This window comes from Cyanistes caeruleus, chromosome 27, assembly GCF_971803275.1.
Source record: "Cyanistes caeruleus chromosome 27, bCyaCae1.hap1.1, whole genome shotgun sequence".
Lineage (NCBI taxonomy): Eukaryota > Metazoa > Chordata > Aves > Passeriformes > Paridae > Cyanistes > Cyanistes caeruleus.
In genome coordinates, this window is record NC_141727.1 from 275,207 (window position 1) to 284,673 (window position 9,467).

Below are 9,467 nucleotides of genomic sequence, written 5' to 3' on the forward strand. Positions count from 1 at the left end.
TGAATTTCCACTCAATCCCTGCTCTGCTGAGACCCCCCCTGCTCCACTGCCTCCAGCTTAGGTATCCCAGCTCAAGACCTGCAGCTGCTGGAGAGAGCCCAGAGGAGGTACCAGAATCATCAGAGGGATGGAGCTCTGCTGGGAGGAAAGACTGGGACAGCTGGGATTGTTCAGCTGGAGAAGAGACCAGAGTTGACCCCATTGTGACCTTCCAGTGCCTGAAGAGAGCCTGCAAAAAAGATGGAGAGACAGGGGATGGAGAGACAGGACAGGGGGAAAATGCTTCACACTACCAGAAGACAGATTTAGATGGGATATTGGGAAGGAATTGCTCCTGTGAGGGTGAGAGGCATAGGGTGCCCAGAGCATCTGTGCCAGCCCTAGGATCTCTGGAAGTGTCCAAGGCCAGGCTGGACAGGGCTTGGAGCAGCAGTGAAGGGGAAGGTGTCCCTGCCATAGGGGTGGGACTGGATGATATTTAAGGTCTTTTCTAAAACAGACTATTCTGTGATTCTGTGATTCAAAGGAACAAAGCAAGCTCCCCTGGCAGCCAGAAGGAAGTTGGTTAGTACAACATCTGCATTAGAAATGGCTCAGTCCTTTACCAGGTAGGTGAGAAAGAGTTGCTCTCCCTCCAGCACCAAGGGTTGTGGGAATTAAGAGACAAAACTTTCCAGTATCAGGCAAAGAAGCTTATTTCCAGGGGCTCTCTCCCAAGAACTCAATTCACAGGTGCCAAACCACTTCCTCTGTAACCTTGGCTGGAGATAATTAAAGAGCATTTAAAGCAGAGCTTCTGACTTCCCCAAGCTCACGTGTGCTCCCACCCAGGATGGCAATTCTGCAATTTCCATAGGTAGATTTTTGCTGGGAGATTTAATGAAGTCATGGCAGAGAAACCGCAGGGCATTAGTTACAAGGCTAAGGAAACAAATCTCACAGCATAATCCTGAGGTGCCTTTAATGTTCTAATTAAACCTATATATAGAAACAGCAGGCAGGAAAAATTGTGTGAAAAGTTTCTCATCTGCTGAGTATTTTTCCATCCCTTTCCCCACCCCCAAAGCCATCTCCCTTAACCCAGAGAGGGGCTGAAAAAGATCCTTCACATTGATTTTGATGAAGAAAGACAGAGAAATGCCAGGCAGACAGAGATCAGCAACATTACCATTCCCTGGGCCCTTCAAAAAGACACAGCCCTGCCAATGTCTGCTGATAAGGCTGACTTCTGGCCAGATAGGTCAGGCCAGCCCAAGCCACACAAGGGGTTGAGCATTAGAAGCCTCAGATTTTTCTCCTCTAATTTCAAGGCAGGGTTGTAGATGGGACAATATATGTGAGGAGCTAGGAAACCACAGAGACTGAGAGAATTAGTGTTCAGCAAAGGATGGAAGAGAACCTCACTGCCTTTCCATTTAGGAAGGGTCACAGGAGACAGATGAGGAAGGAAGACAAAATCCTGCTATCTTTTGCCGCTTAGCAAAGACATCAAAGTGATGGATGATGAATCAGAGACCAAATTGTTTAGGCTGGAAAAAACCTCTAAGGTCATCTAGTCCAACCACTGCCCCAGCACTGCCAAGGCCATCACTGACCCATGTCCCCAAGTGCCACATCCATATGTCTTTTAAATCCCTGCACGGAGGGTAAGGCAGTGACCTCCACCATTGTCCTGGGCATCCTGTTCCAGGGCTTGACAACCCTTTCAGTGAAGACATTTTTCCTAATGCTCAACGTAAACCTCCCCAGATGTGACTAGAGGCCATTTCATGTTGTCCTAGTCAGGACATGAGTTTGGGAGACAAAAGACCCCTTGAAGCAGAAGAGGGTGTGGGGTGAGAGCTGCTGAGACAGCAAGGATCCCAGTGGCTGCAAGGATGTGGTGTTGCTCAAGCTGATACACTTTTGAGTCTTGGACAAATGGTCCTTCTCCCTATAATTTATCACCTGTGTTTTGAGCTTTCCTCCACCTTGCAGTGGACACAGAAGTTCTCATGGGAACAGCACAGGAATATGCAGGGAGGTGGCACTTCAGGCTTATGCAACACAGGAAGGCTGGATTGAGTTTAAAGTGCAAATCCTGAAGAAAGAAATCCCAGTGTTAACAGAAACCTCTTTCAATCATATCAAACGTTACCCCAAAGCAGGTTTTGGAAGAAATGCATCTGCTTTGGCAGAGCTCTCACTATTAGTCACAACCCAGTTTGGGGTCCAGCTTCCTATGGGAGCTCCCTGGGTTATCCATGCAGTGACAGATGTTGCAGTGAGATCCTATTCCATCACAGCAGGGCTTTCTGAGACCTCTTGCTCCTTCCTTTCATTTCCTTTCACAAGGTTAACTTGGAACTAACAGCCAGGGGTATCTTTATCCCTCTTTTATCCCTCAGGCAGCAGAGGGAAGGGCTGAGCCTACTGATGCAGAGGCGAATTGAGATGTTCATTACCACCCTCTCCATGCCGAAGGAGCCCCTCCCACAGCAGGAATTAGTCTATAATTAGCTTAGAGAGTAAAGCACTTTTAATTAAGAATTAAAATTCAGCAGGCCATCTGCCTGCTTTTGTTTGTAAGCAGTAGGCATCTTCTGCTGGCAGCACCTTTTTTCCTGGTTCCTCTGTCTAAACTTCTGATTTGGGCTGAGACTAGGGCTGAGTGTGGGGGGTGGAGCCAGGACATCACATCCACATTGTCCAAGACAATGCACTGCAATCTGCTGGTTGTTACAATGCAAAGCCTCTCTCAGAGACAGCCATGGAAGCTGGGATAGCATCTTCCTTTCCTTCCAGCCTTCCAAGCACTGTGACAGCTCCAAGGACCCCACCTAGGAAGTCTCAGCAGATGATTGCCCTTAGGTCCCATATGAGCCCTTTCCTTTGCTCTGCAAACACTCAGAAAAGCCAGACCTGACACTTTCCTGCCTTGCACAGTTGTGGAAGGCAGTTAGTTAGATGGGACATTAGGAAGAAATTCTTCCCTGTGAGGGTGGTGAGACCCTGGCACAGGTTGCCCGGAAAAGCTGTGGCTGCCTCATCCCTGGAAGTGCCCAAGGCCAGACTGGAGAACCCTTGGACTTTAAGGTGTCTTCCTACCCAAACTATTGTGGGATTCTATAATTCTAAAATTAGGGCAGATCTTACTAACTACAGCCATGGGGTTGTTTGGGAAGCCTGAGGAAAACAAACACAATTCTCAGTGTCCAAGAAACTTTGATGTTTGAAGTTAAATCTAAATTATACCTTTTTTGTTTTCAAGCTGAAAATGGATCAATCCCCCTAGCCTTTCTGCAGCTCCCTGCTGTGAGACCCTGCTGATGCTGCACGTATTGTCAAGGAACCCAAGGGTCTCAAGGGCTTTTCCCAATTACTGTCATAAAACCAGAGAAAGGCAGGAGGCTGCTCCCTGCATTCTGCAGATGCTCTTAGAAAAGCTTTCTGTGGAGCAGCTGACTCCCACCTGCATGTCTTTTATTCCCAATGATTTCCCATATACCCATGTTAGCTGACAAAACTGCTGCTGCAGGTCTTTCTCCTCTTCCCCAGGTTTATTGTTTTTCTTTCTTGTCATTATTACTAAGGGCACAAGATGATTTATTTTCTGTAAAACAAGCCATGTTATATTCAAGGCAAATTGAAAGGGCTGGGTTAGGAAGAGGCAATAAAATACATTTTGTATGAAAATGAAAGTTCATGAGCAGTTTCTTGACTGACCTAATGTATTTCAGGGCTGTTCTTTGGGAACAGCAATTCTAGGCAGGGACTCTGGAAAGAGTGGAATGCATTGATATAATGAGAAGCTGTATCAGAATGGATATGCATGAGCTGGGCAGATTAATATTTAATGAACAATGAAGCCTGCTATCCCTAATCATGGAGTGCCTGGGATTTGTGAAGTGGCTAATTTTAAAGTATTTTGTATGGAATTATTCATACATTAAAAAGTGCATGACTCCCTTGCAGTGAAATGGAATTAAACTCAATGAAATTTAGTCATCAGAATGTCAGGTGTCGGGTCCAGCTGAGACAACGGGACGAGGGTATCGCTCTTATTGAAGGACACAGTGGAGTGGAAATGTCAGGATTAGGTCACACAGCTTCCTGCAGGGAGGAATGGACTCATCACACTGGGTTTTCTTGGGAACCCAGAGCAGACAGATCATTTTTATAGGTTTTCAAAGGAATGAAGAGCCAGGAGTGGAAAGAGTACCAGCAAGAGCTCCAGAGCAGGAAAATTACGTGGATGGATGGATGGATGAAAAGGCAGCACCAGGATTCAGGTGCTGGGGTAGGAGCAGGGCTGGGTCAAAACCAGTGACATCAGTTGAGTGACATCTCTGACATCACTGTCATAATCTTTATTTTTGTTTGTATTTGCTTTGAATGACATCTTCAAATCTCCTTGTTGAAACAGCTTAATGAGACTTTACTTTGGCTTAAACAAATGTTTTTTGGACATCAGCTCAGACAATTCTCTTGGCACTTCTTCATCTTTTCCTCAGTAGTTTCTGATAGAAGGAGACTGTTCCAAAGAAAATGTCCTTTTCACTTGGAAAAGGGGGTTTTAGTTGAGGGTGGGGAGGACAGGGTTTTTTTCCCCCAGCATCTTTCAAAGGTTTACACTTCTTCCCTGACAGAAAACAGTTAGTTGAAGTTATTGTGTCTTCTTGAAAGCCTTTGTTTGACCCAAACATGGATTTTGTGAAAAATGCAGGAGGTAGAGGAGGCTGAGCCTTCCTTGCCACACAATCTGTGAACACAATAATTTCATTGGCTTACTGAGAGGAGATAAAAGAAACCACCTAAAAGGTGTTTACGGTTATTTGAGTGCTACTAATTGCACCAAAGAGCATTCAGGAGAGGGGAGAAAAACTTGGAAATAAATGTATGGGAAAGGCCAGGAGGGTGGGACAGGTGGGAGATGCATTTCCTCTGTGCCTGCCCCGAGCTGAACCAAGGCCCGGGTTGCTGCGCAGCAGCCCCGCTTTACCGGGAAGGTGCCTTTGGCAAACACGGCCCCCAAGGAGAAAATCTCACCTGTGGTCGTAGCTGTGACCTTGGAAGTGAAATGAGCTTTGCTGATCAGGAATGAGGAAAAGGAGGTGGGAATGCACAAGACCTGCAGCCTCCCCCTGGGTTTGCATGGAAGCAGTTGGAGCAGATGTATTTTGTTATTTTTGGAACAGAATGTTGGCTCAGAAATCAATTTATCCTTTCTTTGCTTAAATTGAAACAAAAGGTGAGCCTGAAAATGAGGAGAAAGCATTTCATATCAGCTTGAGAAAAATGCTTTAATCAACCTGAAGTAAGCAGGTTAGGGTTTTTTTGGGTTTTGGTTTTTGGATTTTGTTTTTCCTTTGTTTAATTTTGTTGTGGACTGGGCAAGGATTTAGAACTGCGCCTGTCCAAAGACTATTTATTCTTCCCTCATCATTTTTCATTAGATCCGTGAAAAGAAAGATCCATTATTTTCACAGCAATTACTCTAAGTACAGCTAGAACAAGCCATGTTAAGTCCTAATTTGAATATTAAACATAATTAAAAGACTTTTCTATATTGTGAATTGTTCTCTTATCTGCCTGCCCATAAGTGTCAGTGTATTAATGGTCACGATTTGTCTCAGAAGAAAGTAGCTTTTTACTCCCACTGCCTTTTTGAGCAATGGGGAATCAAGCACAGCAGGTCATGCCCATACAACCAGGCAAGAAACTTCCTTCTACAGTTTTGCTTCAGCTTCAGTTAAAAATCCAATCCCTTCTGGCCAACTGATTATTTCTGCTCTTGATTACACTCTTTAAACCAAGAAATGTTATCTAGAAACAGAAAGAGGCAGAGATATATTTTAAAAGTCCTTAATTTACTAAACTACGAGCCAGAAGAAAATCGGAGTGTGATTAATATGAAGCTTTTTTTTTTTTTTTAATTGCTGGATGGACAGGGAATTGGAAACTTGATGCTTTCTAATGACATGGAGAAAAGGTTCTTTGGAGTATTCATCTGAGCACTGCCAGATTCTCATATCCTTGTGCTTGGCGATGGCTTTTGAAAACACTGACATCTCTGCCATCAAGGCTCTCAAGCTCAGAGAACTCCTGCTCCTTGGGATAAATTTCTATGCACTTTGTGCAGGCTAATGGTCGTTAGTTATTTATTTCTTTGATTTGATTTAAAGTCCATGTCTTTGGGACTGCATCTTTTAGAGATGCACAAAAGGATGGCTCCACCACTCACTCCATGAAGAATTGCACCTTAGGAAATTCCTTGGGAAACATATGCATGAATAATGGAAATAAAGGTATTAAAACCAAAAGTCACAGGCAAAAAAAAAATAAAAATGTAAATAAAAATGTAAATAAAAATAAAAAGTAAAAATAGTGCAATTTTTCATTCCCTTGGACAGACCAAAAGCTGGGTTAGGAACAATTGAAAATAATTGTCCTTGTAAAAAAAAAAATGAGGCAAAATACATAAATGTTAGACCTGAGCATTACTGTGAAACAGGCAGAGAGATGTGAAACTTGCCCATTTTTGTGGTGTGTGACATTTCTGAACTTGCCAAGTACACAATAGGCAGTTTTCCTCTGCTTTCCATGGGCATTTCTTCTAATTTGCACCACTGGCTAGAAGTGCTCCACAAGTCCAGCTTGTCAGCTGCCAATAAGGATTTAAAGAAACAGAATGTGCCCCTGAATGGACTGATTTTTTCAAGAAGATTGAAGTGGAAATTGAAGCTTTTTCCATCTCTTTTTATTGAATTCAGGCAGAGAACTGAACAGCTGTGGCTGGACGGGGCCCCGCAGGCCACTCTGGGCCGAAGCATTTCAAGATTTGTCAACGGTTGTCACACTCTCCCAAGGCTTTATTTAATGAGCGATTTCAACTTGTCCTGTGCTGGAAAATCCCAAGGTGTGTTCTGGGATGTGTGAGCCAGGAGCAGCAGGAAATGCAGCAGTTTGGGTGAGCAGAGCTTTGGCTGCTACTGGGGGCCACAGGGATCCTCATGCCCATACCTGATTGTCCCTCCCAAGAAGGTGCTGTCAACCCTTTCCTCGTCCCTGCTTTCTCCTGCATCCATAGTGCTTTCTCTCCTACCCCTTTCTGTATCCAGAAAAAGATGAAAACCCCATTTGTGGATTTGTTGGGAACTTGCTGAGCACAACCCTGTGAAACCATCCTGAGTGTGAATGCGCCCGAGGTGTTGTTCTGAGGCCTTTGCTCATCTGCCTCCTCCATCACATTGATCCTTCTGTTGCTCTGGAGAAAGGTGAGAGGCAGGTGTAACTTTTCCATGGTGGCAGAGGTTCAGCACAGGACACCTGGAACCCCCAGAACAGTCACAAGAGGCTGGAGTTGTGATGGGAAGAGGACATGGCAGAAATTCCTCTGCTGGCGCCTCTGTGTGTGGCTGGCACAGCCCAGATTTCCCCCTTTCCTACCTGCCAGGGCTTTTTCCCAGGAAAACTATTGGTTCTGCAGTCTCCCTCAGTGGTCATCGGTCTGGCAGAGAGACAAAAGCATCAGGTTAATTAATGACCCAAGAACATAATTGCAATTAAACCCAAACAAACTGCTGAATCAGAACAGCAAATTGCCCAGGGATGGGGGGAAGGCTGCTTTCCTTTGGCTTGTTTCTCTCAGAAAGGCTGAGGAGGCACAGGCAGCCAAATAAATACTACAAGGACATGCTACTGGCAAAAGTGTTTAACTGTTGAATAAAAGATAAGGATATGGATAAAGCCAGGATTGGGAGCAGCATGGTTGCTGAAGTCAATTTATGTTGGTTTCACTCTAGGAAAATCCCAGGAGTCTGCATCTGGCAACTGTCTTTCCAACTTGGCTGGAAGCCTTCCCCAGCTGGGGTAGCCCCACTGATCCATCCCACTTCTACTTCCCTATCCCTATCCCAGTGCTGCAAACCCAGTCTGGAGTGGTCTGATGGCCAAAGCACCTCCTTGGTCTCCTTGGCCTCCTTGGCGCTCACCAGAATCCATGGATGTGCTCCCAAGGGATCTGCACATGTGGTTTGCTCTATAGCCTGCCTGGTCTTCAGAGAAAACCTCATTGATACATCAGGGACCATCAGAAAGTGACCCTGTGGAGCATCTCTGTCCTCTGCCTGGCCAGCAATGCCCAAAAGGGCGCACAGAGGGTGTTTTGGCACTTTCACACCTCCACTACACAGATTTTGCAATCCTTGTTTGCAGCAGACCCATCTATTCATTCATCCCAGGGCTGCTTTCTGTGGAGCTGCTCCAGTGCATCCCAGTGAAGGTATAAAGTTGAGAGAAGCCAGTGAATTATAAGGTCCCCGAGAGCAGGACTCAGCAAGTGGCTGCTGTTAATCTTCCCTTTGCTACTCAGTTTTTGTTCTGCCTGTAATAAATCCCTGTGCTCTTTGCTGTTCAAACTGCAGCCTTTCTACTGGAAAAAGAGCAGGGGGAAACACTGGAGGTTGCTATGTGCAGAAATAAAATAAGGGATTCATGTTTTGGGCTGGCCAATACTTCTTCTTATCGAGGTCTGAGCCTTTGCCTGATCTACCGGTGTTAAATGTAATGCCAGGAGAATTCAGGCTGAACCACAACTGATTGGAAAAGCTGCTGGATTAATGCAGGAAATGGGGCAGACGGTGCTCTGTGTTTTCTTTTGAGCAGGGTGGAATGGGCAGTCCGAGACATGATGTAACATTGCTTCCAAATCTGGAGTAACAGCGAGCTGGGAATTTGTTAATGAAAGTCTTTTTCCCAAATGCCACCTCTGTGGATTTACAGCTACTTGTGGTAAAGATAATATTCATAATAAAACTTAGAAAAAAAGAAAATCTGAGAATATTTACTACTTGCTTTGATATAAGCAAAATAATAATTACCATTTTGGTTCACAATTTCTTCCAATCTGGGGATTTGTATAAAACAGTAGTTAAAAACATTGAAAAGTAATAAGAGAACACAGCAGAACACAGAATACAGAACTCAGCAGCACTTAAATTTCTGCACTTCTGTGCAGATTCTTCATTCGTGAAAAATTCTGGACCTTTGACTATTCACCTGCACCTGAATCAGAGGAAAAAAAAAAAAAAAGAAATTCAGAGAAAAATGGCTGGAGGGGTTTACTGCAGAGAAGAAAAGCAGTAGATCTTCTGGTGATGAGAAAAGCTGTGTCCTGGTGACAATTCAAACTTCAACATCATCCATTCCACTTCCCTGGTCCCTCTGCTCACACACTGCTGGGATTCATTTCCTGGGGCTCAACAAACCCCTAATCCCAGAGCTGATTTCATGGCCAGGGGGTTATTTAATGGGTAGTCTTGATTCTTGTTGACAAGAAGTTAACTTTTCACTGCTTGTCAGGCTTGGTAGCACTGAGGAGGGTGCAGAGCTCCATGTGCTGCCAGGCAGGAGCTCCGTGAGTTTGGCTCTGTGTCACCAGGGATCACATCCCTGTGGAGCTGTCATTGGAGCACAGCTCGTGCCTG

General features: G+C 44.9%; 1 long non-coding RNA gene across 1 annotated transcript; it reads left to right on the forward strand.

Annotated features, from left to right (window-relative positions):
• The first annotated feature begins 492 nt into the window (after window positions 1–492).
• Window positions 493–7,297, forward strand: LOC147649113 (uncharacterized). The gene is made up of 3 exons (XR_015279589.1): window positions 493–608; window positions 6,753–6,949; window positions 7,101–7,297. It is a non-coding gene; the product is annotated as an uncharacterized LOC147649113 (long non-coding RNA).
• Window positions 7,298–9,467: the final 2,170 nt, after the last annotated feature.